At 41.9% G+C, this 17377-nt stretch overlaps 1 long non-coding RNA gene across 1 annotated transcript in view; it reads left to right on the top strand.

Moving 5' to 3' along the window:
• The first annotated feature begins 11570 nt into the window (after window positions 1-11570).
• Window positions 11571-17377, top strand: part of LOC130593500 (uncharacterized) — an 86504-nt gene continuing 80697 nt past the window's right edge. The window contains exon 1 of the long non-coding RNA XR_008970814.1: window positions 11571-11950. This is a non-coding gene — a long non-coding RNA (uncharacterized LOC130593500). The remainder of the gene's footprint in view (window positions 11951-17377) is intronic.

Genomic DNA, 17377 nt, shown 5'->3' with positions numbered 1-17377 from the left:
ATGCTTTTCTAATTAGAAGTACTGCATGAATGAACTGTTCTAATGTTGTTGGTTACACGTTTTATAATGTTAAAATACATACTAAGCATCAAGCTGATTTTTGCTCTCTCATTTCTGATCTCATGACCACGGCAGTCGGGGAAAATCTGCTGTTGGACTTGGTAGGATTTTTGCCATGGAATTTGAGACATCAGTAATTTATGAATACTTTTGGCTTTGTGTCATGTAAAAATCTATTAAAACTTCCTTTGCCAATGTTTGGACTCTGTCTTGCAGAAATAGTTCCCACTTTATTCCACGGATAAAATCCTGGCCCCTCTAAAGCACATAGAAAAATTCTCATCACGTCACACTTCATTGAGCATTACTTTGACATACAAAAATACTGGGGAACATTTTACTTCTAACATTATTTATGAGGAAGCCAATCACTTTCTGGCTTTATAAATACTTAAAAGTATTTTATAATATACATAATATTTTTATTATAGAATACAAAGTAGTTTATAATACTTAAAATATAACAAAATACAAACAAAATACAACAAAATGATTTGTATATATGTATATATATACACATGTATATTTTACTACAGCAGGTTAAAACTAGGAATATATACTTTTTCAAGAGAAAAAAAATACGCATTTTCATTTTCTGCTGCTCTTCTTGTAGACTTCATGTCAGAACACATAGCAGTTGGTTGGTGTTGCCTGGAAATACTCTCCTTGCAAGAGCCCAGGGAGCTACAGTCCTGAAACTGCAAGAAAGACCCTGTGATATATACAGAACTGGGGAAGTCCCTCAGCTGCTGGGGGATGGTGGATGCCCAAGTTTGCTCTCATCAACCTAGAAGAAACCTTCAAGGGAAGGCTAAGAAAGTCCTGTGGAGGAAACAGCTTCTCCCAGACCTCTCCATATCAATTAAAGCAAGCCCAAGGTGCTGGCATACTCTTGCTTCTTGCAGTAGTGCTTCGGGATGCTCTTGAGAGAAGCCTTTCACGCTGAAGGGAATTTGGATCCAATCAAATGCAGAAATTCCCCCACTTTTAACAAAAGGTGCTGACGTGTCCTGTCCTTTTAAATGTTTCAGTTACCTAGATTAGATCGCCCAGCCCCATGGTTAACTAGAGCTAAATGAGGCATTGTTGTGGTTTAAACTCAGCCAGACAGCTTGTTCACTCACTAACCCCCCAGCTTCTTGCCCTCCCCCTACTCCCGAAGGAAGAGGAGAATCAAAAAGAATGCAACTCCCAGTTGAGATAAGAACAGTTTAGTAACTAAGGTATAACACAAACCACTAGTGCTACCACCAATGATAACAATGATAAAGGAAATAACAAGGGAAGAGAATACACCTCATCACCAGCCGACAGATAACTCGGATAACTCGCCCTCCCCAACCTGACCAAGCACTGACCGATACCTCCTCCAACCCTGCAGTCTCCCAGCCCTTCCGGGTCACTCCCAGTTACATCCTGGACATGACGTGCTGTGGTATGGAATACCTCTTTGGCTAGCTTGGGTCAGGTGTCCTGTCACTGCTTCCTCCCGGTTCCCCTCCTCCCTGGCAGAGCATGAGGCTCACAAAGTCCTTGGCCAAACCAAAACATCCTTGTTATCAGCTCTGTTCCCAAGCCGAAAGTCAAAACACTGCACTGCACCAGCTACCAAGAAGGAGAAAAATGACTGCTACTGCTGAACGTATGACAGGCATCAGAGAGAGGGCGAGGGAAATCAAATGCATTTGGTATTTTACAATGACAAATGGCAATGAAAACAACTTTTTTAAAAAAAAAGAACTGTTACAAAGGACTGCATAATTAAATGAGTGATGAACTAGTAAAAAGTTCTGGTATCATTTCAGCCCATTTGCCATGGTGGCATTCACTTCTTTAGAGCATAAACACAGCTGCAGAAGGTCAACTCATCACCCACAATTGTAGCACAGCTGACCAAGACTGCCTTTCCACTTCATAGTTTATGTATTTTTCTTCAACTAGATCATGACTTCTCAGCGCTTGCATCTGTTACACAGTAAGATGGTTCATGAAGTTGTATCTTGTTTTTAATAGAGCTGGATTAAAGAGAAGGGGCTCCAAATAATTTATTAATTAAGCAATGCAATCAAATAACTTCTCCCTTCCAAAGTGCCCTTCAGTTATAAGAAAGTCTGCTGTTCTGGGTGACACAGCAAAGGGAAACAAGATAAAACAGTATAGTTCAGCTGTGTTGCAATCAACATCACTATTAAACACATCCCCTGCACCAAGAGTCTGGCAATTTATAGCTTTTATTGCAAAGGACTGAATAGTTAAGTGCTTTTCGTGTGCACGTTCATTACTGTGAGTGGAGGAATGGCAACACTTTATTCCTGACTCATAAGGCACACTCACAGGAGCAGAAGTGGAATTGAAGCTTGGGTTGGGGTGCGTGTAAGAAAGAGCTTGTGCTTTCTGCCAGCCTTGGCTCTCTCTGCTTGGGCCAGGGCCACTGATTCCACTGACACTCAAATGGGCTTCAGATGTGAGACAAAGATTGTTTTTTTCAACCAGGATGTCTCAGGTGTCCAGTTTGACAGGTTGGGTGGGAGGTGTCCAGTGCCCAGCATTGCAGCTGAGGACAACCTCACACCAGTTTAAGAGCCAAATTTCTCCAGCTTCCTCCTAGGTTCAGGAGGCCACATGCTGTAGTCTGGGGTTTTTACATTTTCAGTGTTGTAAGATAAATGGCTTTAGCTGAGTAGATGAAATCTGTATCTTTAAGTATTTCAGAGATGTGGTGAAAGGCATGTGTCTGAATGACCGAAATGTGTCTTCCTTAATCATGCTTGGTTTCATGGCTTTCGATGCTGAGTGATCTTCCAGTTCTTGGGTAAGGCTGAAGTCTCTTTGTTGGGAGACTGAGGCAAATGAAAACAACTTAGTGTGCAGTTCTTTGCCATTTCAGGCATCATGAGGTAGGGAAAACTCTTTCCAGCCTTTCACCTTCAAAGAGCTTTGCACTGGGACCCAATCTTTAGACTTCACCAAGTTAGAAAATAACTGGAAGTTATAAGAGGCAAACTGGTACACTAGGGAATTACCTTCCAGTCAGACTAGATATAAAACTGTGGTATCTATGCTGGGTAAGCACTGTAAATGGTACTACTAGAAAATCTGCAGTAGCTGTTCTCCTGTGGCACTGTTAAAGTCATAGATACTATTATTTACTGCTTGAAATTGTATTAACAGTAAATAGGAAAAAAAAATCACTAGTATGTGATAGGGTACTTAACCTGCTGCATCCCACTTTCTTTAGTCCAATAGCCATTTTAAAAAGAGATGTTGGTGTTTTTCAAATAACTATTTTGCCACTGATTGTAGTATATGTTGTTTCATAGCTCAGAAAGGTTGGTTGCTATTAAAAAGCTGCTTCTGTTCGAGCATTCAGAGTAAAGAGATGATCCTATATTTCTGGTATGGAAAAATCCTGAAATTGTCTAGAGCTGATACACACTTTAGCAGCCGATGCTTGCATTTCAGAGCCAGCAGTTGCCCGAGTATTTTCAGAAGTGTAATTTTAGTGTAAGGACATTGACTTAGAGCATAAAAGCCCCAGAGTTATGTATATGAACAACACTGATTTGCCAGGTACTAGCAAAGCTGGCATCTCACTTTCTGAAATGCAGCTCCATGTAGCTTGTAATGTGGCAACTGGATTCCTTTGTTTGTAGTTTCGCAGTAGCTTTCATTCAAATCAACATCTCAAAGCAATGTATGTTTCAGTAAAGTCTGTCAGACCTTGTACAGAAAAACAAGTAAGAGCTTTGCTTTTATCATTGCCACATCACAAGTTGCAAAATAATGTGATTTGTTTAATGCTGTAGGATAGATGATATGGTCTAGGTGTTGGGGGAAAATGTTACCCAAAATATCTTAACCCACTAGCTAGGTTAGGGAACAGAGAGGAAAATATTCCTAATGAAATTTGGAAAGGCAGCTTCAGAATAATAGCTCAAAGTCCTCAGCAAACCCTCTACCATAATGTCTATCTTCTGCTCATCAGCTGGCTATGAAATTGCTTTGCTTCAACAGCCTGATGTTATTCTGGACCTCATAAACCTAGAAAAGCTTTTCATCTCATGCAATTGCAAACATGCCTACCAACCACTATTTGGAGCAAAGATCAAATCCTGTCTGATATGGTCATGACTGCTTAGTCCTCAAGGCAAAGAGGGTATAATTAGGTGAAAAGTTTTCCCTAGCAAAGGTCACAAAATACAGCAAACTGATCTCCCACCCCACACCCCCTAAACCAGAGGTGACTCCCTAGGACATGTCCAGGCTGCAACAGGAGTGTAAATAAGCATTCAGCCATAGCCCTCATTTTGCATGAACATTTGCATTTTGCCCCATTTTACATAAACAGGGTGTACAGTTGTAACATGTGGAGGCAAAGACCAGACCAGGAGATTGCCACCTCTCCTAGCAGCGCCTGCCTGATAGCTCTTCCATGGCAGCATCAAACCTTGATGTTTTCCTAGTAAAGCAGCAGCTACCAACATGCATTCATGCTTGATATTCCCCCTCAGAACACAAAACAACCAATATTGACAAAAGGGGAGTCAAAACATAGTTATCAGGTTCACAACAACCTATGCTTGTGCTATGAACATGGTGTTTTAATAAACGCTTGTGCTCCTGAAGCCTGGGGCAGAATGATTACTGCTGGAGATGAAAGCAGCATTGTTTGGACTCGCAGATCTATTTTATGGTACTCAGTATAAGAGGTTCTTGTGCAAAAGAGATTTAATGCTGGGCGGTAGAAGTACAGCTTTCATATAGTACCTTTGCTTGTAAGCTGCCTAGATGTGCTTTCAGTGTGGTAAAGGGTAGTCCTTTGTCATAGTGCAGCCTATGGCCATAAGCTAATGAGATCCCGGATGCCTGGACCATATTTAAATTTAAGCATCTCAAATCTAAGTTGAACCTCTGAAAATCTGTGGTCTTTAATATACTGTATTTTGCACAAGAATGCTGCAAAACTAGTTAGAGTTTCTATCAGCTCATGATTCTTTCCTGATATTCCATTTGAAAAATACTATTTTCTCCAATATTAGTTGCACTCAACAATAATATATTTTCTTACAAGCATGAGGAGGAGCTGCTTGTTTCAGTATAGTGGAAACAACTGGAGCTAAGGGAAACGGTCTTGGGACGGGTCTTGTTCAACATCTTTGTTGGTGACATGGACAGTGGAATTTAGGGCGCCCTCAGCAAGTTTGCTGATGACACCAAGCTGTGTGGTTTGCTTGATACGCTGGAGGGAAGGAATGCCATCCAGAGGGACCTTGACACACTTGTGAGGTGGGCTGATGCCAACCTCATGAAGTTTAACCATGCCAAGTACAAGGTCCTACACCTGCGTCAGAGCAATCCCAGGCACAGCTACAGGTTGGGCAGAGAAGAGATTCAGAGCAGCCCTGCGGTGAAGGGCTTGGGGGTGTTGGTTGATGAGAAACTTAACATGAGGTGGCTGCAGTGTCTGCTCACAGCCCAGAAAGCCAACCGTATCCTGGGCTGCATCGAGTGTGACCAGCAGGTCGAAGGAGGTGATCCTGCCCCTCTACTCTGCTCTCGTGAGACCTCACCTGGAGTCTTGTGTGCAGTTCTGGTGTCCTCAACATAAAAAGGACATGGAACTGTTGGAACAAGTCCAGAGGAGGGCCACGAGGATGATCAGGGGACTGGAGCACCTCCTGTATGAAGACAGGCTGAGAAAGTTGGGGCTGTTCAGCCTGGAGAAGAGAAGGCTGCATGGAGAATTCATAGCAGCCTTCCAGTATCTGAAGGGGGCCTACAAGCATACTGGAGAGAGCTTCTTCACTAGGGACTGTAGTGGTAGGACAAGGGGTAATGGGTTAAAACTTAAATAGGGGAAGTTTAGATTGATATAAGGACGAAATTCTTTCCTGTAAGGGTGGTGAGGCACTGGAATGGGTTGCCCAGGGAAGTTGTGAATGCTCCATCCCTGGTGGTGTTCAAGGACAGGTTGGACAGAGCCTTGGGTGGCATGGTTTAGTGTTAGGTATCCCTGTCTATGGCAGGGGGGTTGGAACTTGATGAACTTAAGGTCCTTTCCATGCCTAACTATTCTATGATTCTAAGAGGAAAGTCATATGGTAGAGATTATAATCAGGCAAGCTGAAAGCAGTGGCCATTTTAATTGTGCACCAATATATTTTTCAGTATAACTAAAACAATATGCCTGTCTTCCCCCAAGAAATTTAAGTATATATTGCCAATTCGTAAGATTTTTTGTGTACAAAACTGGGGACAAAATTAGGGATAAGAAAAAACCCTGAAATTCAATTATTTGTATTAAACATTTTTCTGTCAAGCAACACATGTTAAAGGGGAATCCTCTCCATTTTTTCATCCTAATTTAAAACAAATGCCTTAAAAAAAAAAAGAAAAATAGAAGCTTTAAAACAATTCACTTCTGTTTTTCTTAGTCTGTTCTCTTCAATTTTCTGACAGCCGGACTAGCAATAAAAATGGATGCTGCAATACCAAGAAAGGGTGATGCTCAAAGACATATGCTGAAGGCCCAGCTAAGCACAAAGAAGTGGGTCACTCTGCAACATCTGGCAGATGGGCAGTGGGTAAGTGTGACATCACCAAGGCACCATTTATATTAGAAATGGCTTCAGAGTTGCACATGTATCAACCACATCCTACTACAGTCTGTACTGCTTATGTTTCTCACACATATGATCCACTTTTGCCTACCAAGAGCTTTGAATAATTGGCTTAAATAGCAAAACTGTCAAGTTCTCTTTAAACTGAATTACAAATCTGGCCTTGTCTGTAGCTACTTTAATAAAAGAAAGATGTCCTGTGAGTGCAGCTCTGATTCAACAGGGTGCTTAAGTGCATGCGTATACCCATGGTGATTTAGGACAGCACTGGTTAAACCTGAGAGAGACAGAAGAAAAGTTTAACTTGAATCTTAATCTTGAATTAACTCCAGAGGCCAGACTTTGATTACAAGTTTTTCATAGAGGTAAAACTCTGTGAGGGAAGGGAATGAAAGAGTAAGGAAGGAAAAGACAGGGAATTGTTAATTGTGGAAATTTTTGAAATGTATGTTGAAAATTAGATTTCACAGTCAGGCCTGGGCAGATTTAAAAGTGAATTAAATGCAATGTAATGTCCATCTCCTTTTTCCCTCCCAGTGAACCAATACACACATCTGGGGATATGCTAAAGAAATGAAGGCCAATGTTTCCCATTCCTCATTATTTTCTTGCTGGAACAAGTGTAGAGCACAACACAGAAGCACTAGAGGGACTCAGCGGCCTTTGATGAATAATAATAAAATAAAAAAAAGATTAAAAATACCCCTCTGCACATGTTTCCTCTTGATTATTTTAATTTATAGTTTTATTTATTTGCACTTTTAAAGGAATTATAGTTGATTTAAGAGAGGAGAGCCCCAGAGTGACATCTGAATTCAGGTCCAGCTGGAGCAGATCCAAAGGGACACTAAACAGCTGCCTGGCAGACAAGAAGGTCAGAGGCATTAAAGAATATAAATGTTAAAATCCTGCATAAAATAATCCTGAATCTCATATAAGCTAGCAAAAGCCAGGCCATTCAGAGCTAATTCTTCCATTTGCATAGGGACAAAAATCTGTGTAAGCCTGTTTTCCGAAGCTCAGTCTGAAGTAATGGATATTACCCACATAAGGACACTGGCTTTGGTGAGGCTAAGTCATAGACTTACAACTTTATTCCAGGTTTTAAATTAGATTCCTGTGGGTCTGACTTTAAAAATCAGTAGATTGATATTATTTAAGTCTGTGCCACAGATGTTCTCAGCACTGCATGGACAGCTTCAACTGCAAGGAATGAATGAGAGAGCTTCTGCCTTTCGGGTGTAATGCAGAGAAGGAGGAGGCAGAGACTGACATTGTCCTGCTGCAGACACCCCCAGTGCTGGGAGGGCAGAGGGGGGCTTTACAGCTGGACTCTCCTACTGGGAAATGGGCTCTCTCGAGTTTTGGAATGAAGGTTCATGGACAACACTGACAGAATATTTGTTGGGAATTTGGCAGGTATGTGAGTGCTTGAAACAGTCTCTGGGCTGCTTACAGCAGTATGGAATTTTCACTTTCTAGTGGTGAGAGGGACTTGAAGGAGAAGATAAGGATATTGGCAACATCAACTAGTTGAAAGTAAGCTAGTGACATTGTCTTTGTGCAAAGCAGCCTTTCTCGCCAGGTTCCCCTTCCCAAGCTGCAGGTTTTGGCATTTCCCTAGGGCTCCAGGCCTGCTGCTGAGCCACACACTTATTGAAACCCACTCCACCATGGGGCCAAGCAAAATCATACACAGCCCACAGCCAGGTTGAACTGATCTGAGTTCAGAGCTACCGAAATAACTTGCGTGTTTTCTTGTATCATTGATTTCACACATCACTGGTTTCTCTCTAGGCATGTGTTCTTATTAGTAGCATGCAAATTATTTGTTCAAAGAGCAAAATATAAAGCTACTGTTTGCATACCACATTTCCTAAAGATGCTAGGAGAGAGTTTCCCATCAGAAATAGTTGATCTGATGACTGCAAACTACCTAGTGTGGAGCAACAAATCTTGTAAAGATGAATAGGGCATAACTTCCAAGAACAGAGAAAGCAGGTCCCAAGCATTTAGCTCAGTTTTGCAGTGGCAATATGCAAAGGACCTTGTTAAATCAGGAGGGGACAAGTCTCCAGCAGAGACTTGATTCAGTGACCTGGCCTGAAGAGGAACACTGTGTCAGAGGACAGAAAATGCAACTGCATCATGTTACTGTACTTACTGTCCAGGGGTGTCCAGCTGTCTGTTCTGGGGAAGAATCGCTTTTCTTTTTGATGTCAGTGACAATGGAGGGTCCTAGGACAGAACTGGGCAGAAGACCGAGGTTTGACCTGGTGTCATCCAGACAGCCCCCTCTGCACCCCTGAAAACCTTGCCTGTTGTGGAGGGGTGCTGGGAGCAATGTAGTGGAAAACAAGAACACGATGGATTTTTTCAGTGCCAGGAAAATGGATCCTACAATTTGAATTTGATTTCAGTTGGATGCCAGGAAAGTGCTTCAACAAATGGAAATAATTTGCTTCTCAAGACCTGAACTACTAAAAGATAAGTGTTTGGCATATACATTTTTGTGACTCCAGAGGAGGATTATTAACTTGCAGGCATGCTGCTTAGCTGCTTTTTGCCACAATTCACATGGCCGTGGGTTTTTCCATCTACCTGATTATCTGACATCCTGAATGTCAAGTGACCTAAATCTACTTCATGTTGTCCTTCAGTGGAGCCTACTGTATATTGTAGCCAGCCAGCTCTCTTCTTGCTTCGGGTCTGCCTACGCGTCTGACTAGTGAGAGCTTGTTTGCTTTTGCTAGGGTTGTTTGACAGACTCACGCAAGACCTGCCTAAGTAAGGCTTGCTCTTAAAAGCATTGCTGGCATAGTAGTGTCATTAAGAACATGAAAAAGAAAAACACAACCTAATTTGTTATAGCTGTAACAGCAAAAAATCCTAATGAAGATGCATTTATACTGGCCCAAGTCCTTTATTCTATTCTGAGAACTGATCTAAGCTACACCAAATTTCATTCCGTGATCTAAATTAGGTTTGCACTTTCACTTGTACAGAAATAGCTCCACTGGTTAAAGCCATGTTGGCAAATCCAGTTACATACAGGCAAGCATGAAATAGCTTTCTCTCTCACGTGCTTTAGGAATTCAGTCTCGCTCTTCCCATTGGTTTTCATGTTGGGTGGGAGGAAAAGGGAGGCGATAACTCTGTTCTCTCTACTGCCTCTCCTTGCTGCTCAAAGATGCAGGAGATCACAAGGCCAGCTTGTCTCCCTCATTTCAAATTAGTGTGGTGGGGCTATGAAGAAAATTGGGTGTCACACATCTTCTTTTACATGTCCCCACGCCCCTGCTAATTGCCCACTACCTTTAAATATTTAGACCATCAGAAACTTGAGGAGAGATTTCATGAATAGTTAGGGTTGGAAAGGACCTTAATATCATCAAGTTCCAACCCCCCTGCCATGGGCAGGGACACATCACACTAAACCATGTCACCCAACGCTCTGTTCAACCCGGCCTTGAACACCACCAGGGATGGAGCATTCACAGCTTTCCTGGGCAACCCATTCCAGTGCCTCACCACCCTCACAGTAAAGAACTTCTTCCTTATATCCAATCTAAACTTCCCCTGTTTAAGTTTGAACCCGTTACCCCTTGTCCTATCACTACAGTCCCTATTTCACAATATTTCAGGAATTGGGTACCATGAGATTTGCTAATGCCTCCACCAAAACCATCTTAATGAACATAACAAATAGGCACTAGGAGAGTTAAAATTTCACCTCACTTGCCATTTCGGATAGCTGAAGGTAATAAAACCCACTCCATATGCTTCTCAGCAGGGGCTGTGATAGAAAAGCTGACAAACTCTCAGAAGATAAAGCACAGTCAGCAACACTTTAAAATCTGAGAATGGCAGCACTATTTTTGGAACCAATAGATGTTATTTTTAAACAATTTAATATTACAATCCTTTGAAATCCAAATATGTAGGCAGTGTCATGCAGAAGCAACAGTTACCACAGTCTTGTTTCAGCTTAAATTTAACATCAAATAGTCATTACAGGCGAGTTCCCTAGCAATAAGATGTCTGCACATTACAGATGTACGACTTCTTCAAAGAACTGCCAGATTATGGGATTACTCTAAGGAAACTTTTGCAATGGCGTTTGATTCCTTCCTGATGAAGTGATTTTCCACAACACTTTGCTTTTATACCATATTGACAGATGAAGAGAGAGTAGGGAATGAAATGCATTTGCTAGTGCTACGTAGTAACAATAAATGCAAACCTCAGTGTTTTGATTAAAGAGTTCAGCCCTATGGATATGCTTATAACAGTAGAGCCACATGAAGTCAATGCAATTCCCTTTATAAGCAGAGGAAGATCAGTCTGCTCCTTTTAGCAAAGTCACAGAAGGGAGGTTTGGACCCAGAACTCTAAAAATCACAATTACAACTGGAAGCACTTATTAAGTAGAGTTTGGAATATTCCAGACTCCCCAGTCTGTGCAAACTGTGCAGAGAGCAAGGATGGCACACCACAGAGAAAAAGCAGGAAAATGCAGCGCTATACCGCTTTCCTCCATCACAGGCAAATGAAGGCAAGTGGCTAGGTAGACTCCGCTACAAGAGAGCTGTTCAGGTAGGCTTCCTCCATGCCAGAGACACGACCATCTTCACTGACAAGGTTCTCCATATCACCTGAGGGTGGGAAGTCCTTGGACAGAGAAGAAGATCCAACAATTTCAGACTTCTCATCCTACCAAAGGAAGAGAAACAATGGCAACAAGGAGCAGCATTTGGCCCATTTATTAACTTTAACAGTATTTGCTATCATTTAATCATTAGCTATTTCAGCTGAGCAGGACCACAGATTCAGATAAGGCTTTTGACTCGGAAAGTCTTCTTATGGGTAGCTTTCAGCAAGAAAGACACAGGTGAGAGTGGTGGTCTCCAAAGAAAGAGTTCTTAGCACTGACATTTTCTTTGCAGTCAGTATGGGTCAGAGCTTTTTTTTGCTCCTGTTTCACAAACCCAAGGGCTGTTTCCAAGGTAATGACATGGAATGACCATGTCTTTCTCCCCAGCCAGCCAGGAAAGCCAAGCACAGGACTGAGGTGCCCCAAGCTAGGAGTTCACCTTCACCTTTCCTGCTCTGTTCATACTGATTAGTTTAACATGGCCCAGCTGGCAGATGCAAGAAATACCTCTTGGAAGAAAAGATTGAGTGGGACATGTTGGTTGCAGCCTTTGAATTAGCTGCAACTGGTTGAATGTGGGGCAGTGGCTTTGTGCTACAGTGCTGCAATAATAGAGGTAATTACAGGCCAATGCTTGCTGTAAGGGATGGAGGTTAAGATGTATTGTGATGCAGTCTTTAATTACTAAATTTCCTGCCTTTCTGGTACTTATCTTTACAGCCTGTATGCTCTTTTATGTGTGTAATAAGTGGTGAAATGATGCTGTTGGCAAGTTTAAGATCAAGAGGTACGGAATTATCTTAAGTGGCTTTATCAGAAATAACTATTTTTGAGAGCAGGAAGCTTTCTTTTTTTGTTTGAAATATAAATATTGTGCAATGGTGTATATGTTGCAAATGTTAGAAAGAAATTCTGAAAAGCTGTTAGCAGGTGCTGTAAAAATTAATGAGTGGCCTATTTGTTATGGCTGGAGTAGAATAAAGGTAATTAATCCCTTATTGTTTATATTAGTCTATAACTTTTTTCATCTTAATAGTTGCGCAAATAAGCGTTCTATTTTTATAGTTTTTTTTTAGTTTTAAATTGGATAGGATTATTTGTTATTTGCCAAAGGCTGAGTAGGTCTTTCAAATGTGATGGGGTCTACATTAACAAACGTCCATGTGTTATTCAAGCACAACAGCAGAGCCTAAATTCCTGTCTCTGCATGTTGTACAATAAGCAGCCATAGTATCGGGACCATATGGTCTTCTCTTTCTCCTCCATTCTCTTTCTGCATTGAAAAGCTTGCTTTCTTTGTACCTTTTTTGTTTTCTCCCACCCATGAAATGTGTATTTTTCTTGGGCACACAGAATGCTAAAATAAAAGGAGAGAGAGCAAGTTAATGCTTGCGATAGCTGTTTTGAAGCAAAATTCAAACGCTCTGTTGAAATTAAGGATGAGTTTCACTTCAAAATCAATGTGATGCCCTCAGTCCCTGGAACACCCTAGGAGAAGTAAGCTTATTTTTTAACCCTCCTTCTTCACCACCACGTGCAATAAATGGTCAGACAGGCTTCCCCAGCCCTCTCCCTTGCTCAGCAGGTGACAGAGGGACTCAGAGATGAGGTTGGCAGGGCACTCACTGGGGTTTGTAGGTTCTGCTGGTCACAGGTCCCTTAATGCCCAGCCCAGGCAGGGATGGATGCCATGCCTGTGGGTGCTGGTATCCCAGAGGAACCTCTGCAGCCACACTGGCCCGTTCTCCCCTTCCCTCCCCTTGCCTCAGAGGCCTCTGCTGGTTTGCAGATCCTTTGATCTGAGGTGAGGGCTGGCACACTAACCTGTTGGGCTGGGGTCAGGCTCCCTTTTCACCCCCTGAGTGCCTTCTGCTTTCCTTTTGTCTGCTGTGAGGTAATTTATCTCTGCCCTTATCTTGGCTTCCTCTAGATGAAGAGGGTAGACCAGCTGGTTTGCTATTAACTCTGTAGATTCAGGAAGAACAATGTCAACCAAGTAAACAGAGGTGTGAATGACACAAAGGCAACCCAAATGGCAATACTTGCCCCTGGATAATCTCACCATCAGCCAGGCTAGTGTGGATCTCCATTTGCAAGCAGATGCAGATGCAGATGCACTTTATCTGATAGACTCATAGAACAGTTTGGGTTGGAATGGACCTTAAAGATCATCTGGTTCCAACACCTTTGCCATGGGCAGGGACACCTTCCACTTAGATCGGGCCTGTCCAGCCTGGCCTTGAACACTGCCAGCAGTGGAGCATCCACAGCTTCTCTGGGCAACCTGTGTCAGTGTCTCACTACTCTCATAGTGAAGAATTTCTTCCTAATGTCTAATCTAAATCTCTCCTCTTTCGGCTTGAAGCCATTCCCCCTTGTCCTGTTTCTACATGCCCTTGTAAAATGCTCCTGTCCAGTTTTCTTGTAGGCCCTCTTTTGGTACTGGAACACTGCTATAAGGTCTCCACCTGAGAGGAGGCTCCCGTTCTTTACACAAGCCCTGAAGGGAGGTGTGGAATAGAAGATTCTTTTGGGTAGAGACTGTAGTGACAGGACAAGGGGCAACAGGTTAAAACTTAAACAGGGGAAGTTTTGGTTGGATATAAGAAGGAAATTCTTTCCTGTTAGGGTGGTGGGGTACTGGAATGGGTTGCCCAGGGAGGTTGTGAATGTTCCATCCCTGGTGGTGTTCAAGGCCAGGTTGGACAAGGCCTTTGGTGATATGGTTTAGTGTGAGGTGTCCCTGCCCATGGCATGGGGGGTTTGGAACTAGATGATCTTAAGGTCCTTTCCAACCCTAACGATTCTATGATTCTATGATTCTATGATTATAGGACAGACTAGGCCTTTATGTGCTGGTTTTATGTCCGAGTCGTTGACATTATTTTAGTTTCTTACTAACAGAACCTCCTATGAGGAGAAAAGCCTTGTTTACTGTGAATATACTTTGCTTTTTCACTCTGCATTTTGCACTATCCAGATGGCTACTGGTCATCACATCTCAGACCTCTTGCAGATACATCTTTACGCCTCCAGTCATCTGCCACGCGGCATGTATAGTAAGTTCATTTAAAATTGTTACATGATATTGCCATGTCTCATGTTACCTCTGCCAACCTGTATATTGCTGTAGTGACATACCCACCATGGCTCTGAGCGGTGTGCTGAGCACAATGACAACTTGCATGACTGTCATAAAATAAATGCTCCAGTTCATCGACTCCAGCCTAAGCAGTGTTGGCAGATCTTGTTGCCCTTAGATCAAATGGCAAGGACAGGTCTTTGGGGTGCGGGAAGTCCCTTCCTGTGATGGTACGGCACTTAGCACCATCCCACAGCTGGGACATTCATGCTTTAGCAAAGTGCAATCACCCATGAACATAAAAATGAAGGTAAAATGTTTGTTGTTGCTGAGCACCCATTATGGCTGCCCCATGCTATGTACAGCTAAGATGAATTAAACTCAAAGCTAATTGAAATAGGAGCAAATCAGACTTGATAGCTCATATATAGGGTCTTAATTACTCTGGAAAGACAAGTCTATATTCCCATACTGGTGGCAAGGACTCCAGGGCACTTTAAAGTCTATACAAAAGAAGGAAAAACTAGTGCTTCTTAGAAAACAGTCTTGCCAAACATCAATCCTGCCTGTTAAAATGATGCTGTGAACACCTTCCCAGCCAGTGTTTTTAGGTGTACTCTGGAGAACTGCAGCTGCCCAGTATCATCACTGGAGAAAGATGGGCATGTTGGAAGCTAACAGGTGTGGCTGAGGAGGCATAGTAATTCAAATCGTCAAGACTTCTGCCTCCCCTCACGTCTCCTCTTCCTGGGATGATGCTGCTCAGGCTTCATGTGACAGGTAGATACCACCAGTCAAGTTGAGACATGCAAATCCCTGCCTCCTTTCACAGTGAAGGGTCAAACCTTGGTGTCTCCATGACATTGACCCCATTCTTCTATCCTGCTGACATTAAAGGTATGTACTCAGAAGCAAGTGAGCGAGACATACGACATTGTAGAGAGTCTGAGAGCAGAATTAGTCCGTAGTGTCTTCAGTTTCCCTTCCCTAATTCTACTTCCTTCAAAGACATAAAAGTTAGGCAAAATTCTTTTGAAAAGAACTGCAAAAAGAATGATTTTGCATTAACACATGAAAGCCAAGCTATAAAATTCATGCCCCAGAACCTCATGCAAAATACTATGGCTCTTTCAATGATTAACCACAGTTCTCTTTCTGGTGGTAGTGAGGAAGGTAGGGGCAAATACTGAGTACTTGGGTAAGTAGTGGGGATTGCACTGCATGTATGGTTGGGCAGGCTTTGATTTTCCAGCATTAGTTTCTTTTTCCAGTGAATACTATAAATTTATAATATATTACTATTTGTGAAAAGAAACCTTTAAATGACATGGGAATCTACAAAATAAATGACTCCTGGGAAAGGGAAATTAAAGTTATTCTTCAGAGGTTGCATAACTTGGTCTAACTTGTGACGTGTCACATCAGCTCACTAAATAGTATTAAGCCTATGGTTTTAACTGTAAAAACTCTTACATGTGACTTCTTTTTTTTTTAGCTAAGTAAACTAAGTAAAAAGTGGAGGACATACAGACATGAATAAACAACCTCTGAGGTAAAATTACAGATATGTCAGTTATTGACCTAGACTTCATTAATAGTATATTTGCTTGATTTTAAGCAATTCTGTTCCCATATTTTAGATTTAGCTAAGCAGCATGAAACCTACAACATAGGCCAAGTGAGATGTAAAGACAACAAAGGCCCTTTAATGGTTCTCATAAAATCTTTCGACTTGCAGTCTCCATGGTGTTTTTTTTTTTTCCTTAAAAGTTACTGGTTTTTCTAGTTACAAAGGTTTGTGAAGAGCATGCAGGGAGCTTAGTTACATAATTATTCTCCCCTTACTAGTGCTTGTATGAAATTCTAGTTATTTTCTTCATCATGGTCTTGGTCTTGCACATTTTTCCAGTGCATTCAGTTTCAAATAAGCTTCTATCCAGTCAGTATGGCAAACTGATTTTGCAAATCTGCATAGAAACACAGAAAAGTTCAGAGCCACAACATTTATTTATTAAAACTTCACTTGGTAGGCTAAAATACATGAATAGAAATGAATCTTCTCAATATCAAGCATGTCCTAAGGCAGCAGCTTGCAGAATAATGTTAACCAGGTTCACTGGTTCTAATTTTAGGTAATCGAGTACTTGTTTGACAGTACTCTTCCTCCTGGGGCAGAATGTCTGACTTGTACACACATGTAGCAAAGAGTCCTTGTAACTTCTTATTCCTTGACTAAATCCCTTCTCCTACTTGGATGTCTCTGAGGAAGCAAACAAGGTTCTGCCATCCCTGCCCATGGTGGCTCCACTTAGTAAGTCCTGTGTATTGGGAAGCCCTGTAAGTTTTCCCTCCTGCTGTTTTATTGACAGTTTGTGAGCATCCTCTTTCATGTGCTACTCCAACTTCTGCAGTGACCAACAGATTATGCCAGAAGTTTTGGATTTATTCTGTGTTTCAGACAGCAATTTCTGTTTTCCTTTCTGGATTCTTTGATGATAAGTGACTGGTGATGCCTCTGACAAGACTCATTTAAGTGCTATGGATCCATTCAGTGTAGTATCAGATATTTTAATGAAAATTTCTTTTGGTGTTTCCACATCTGTGTGTTGAGATGGGAAGATCATATAAACTGAGTTTTTCTGCTTACAAGTCATCACAGTAGATTTCCAGCAACCAAATCTTGCTTTAGTCAGTGAATGCAGCTGCCACCTAGGTATTTCAGTCCTTCACAGATATACATCCAGGCTTGCATATTACTGCCACTACAGAAAATTCACTTGTTTCTTGTGCTTACATGCTTTTGGACATGGAGACAGAGATGGAGTTGTTCTCGCTCAGTTACAGTTTGGAAAGCAATTCCTTTCAATCCTATCTGCCACAGAAATAATGAGATAATGGGCTGGTAGAAGTATTATTTATGCCAGCAGTTTCAAGGAACTGCGGCTGGTCAGCTTACTATCA

This window comes from Pezoporus wallicus, unplaced genomic scaffold (genome assembly GCF_028554395.1).
Source record: "Pezoporus wallicus isolate ANWC-B61680 ecotype Strahan unplaced genomic scaffold, APGP_CSIRO_Pwel_v1 contig_6094, whole genome shotgun sequence".
In the NCBI taxonomy this organism is placed as follows: Eukaryota; Metazoa; Chordata; class Aves; order Psittaciformes; family Psittacidae; genus Pezoporus; species Pezoporus wallicus.
The sequence above is the reverse complement of the archived record's forward strand: the minus strand, read 5'-3'. Positions and strand labels throughout refer to the sequence as shown.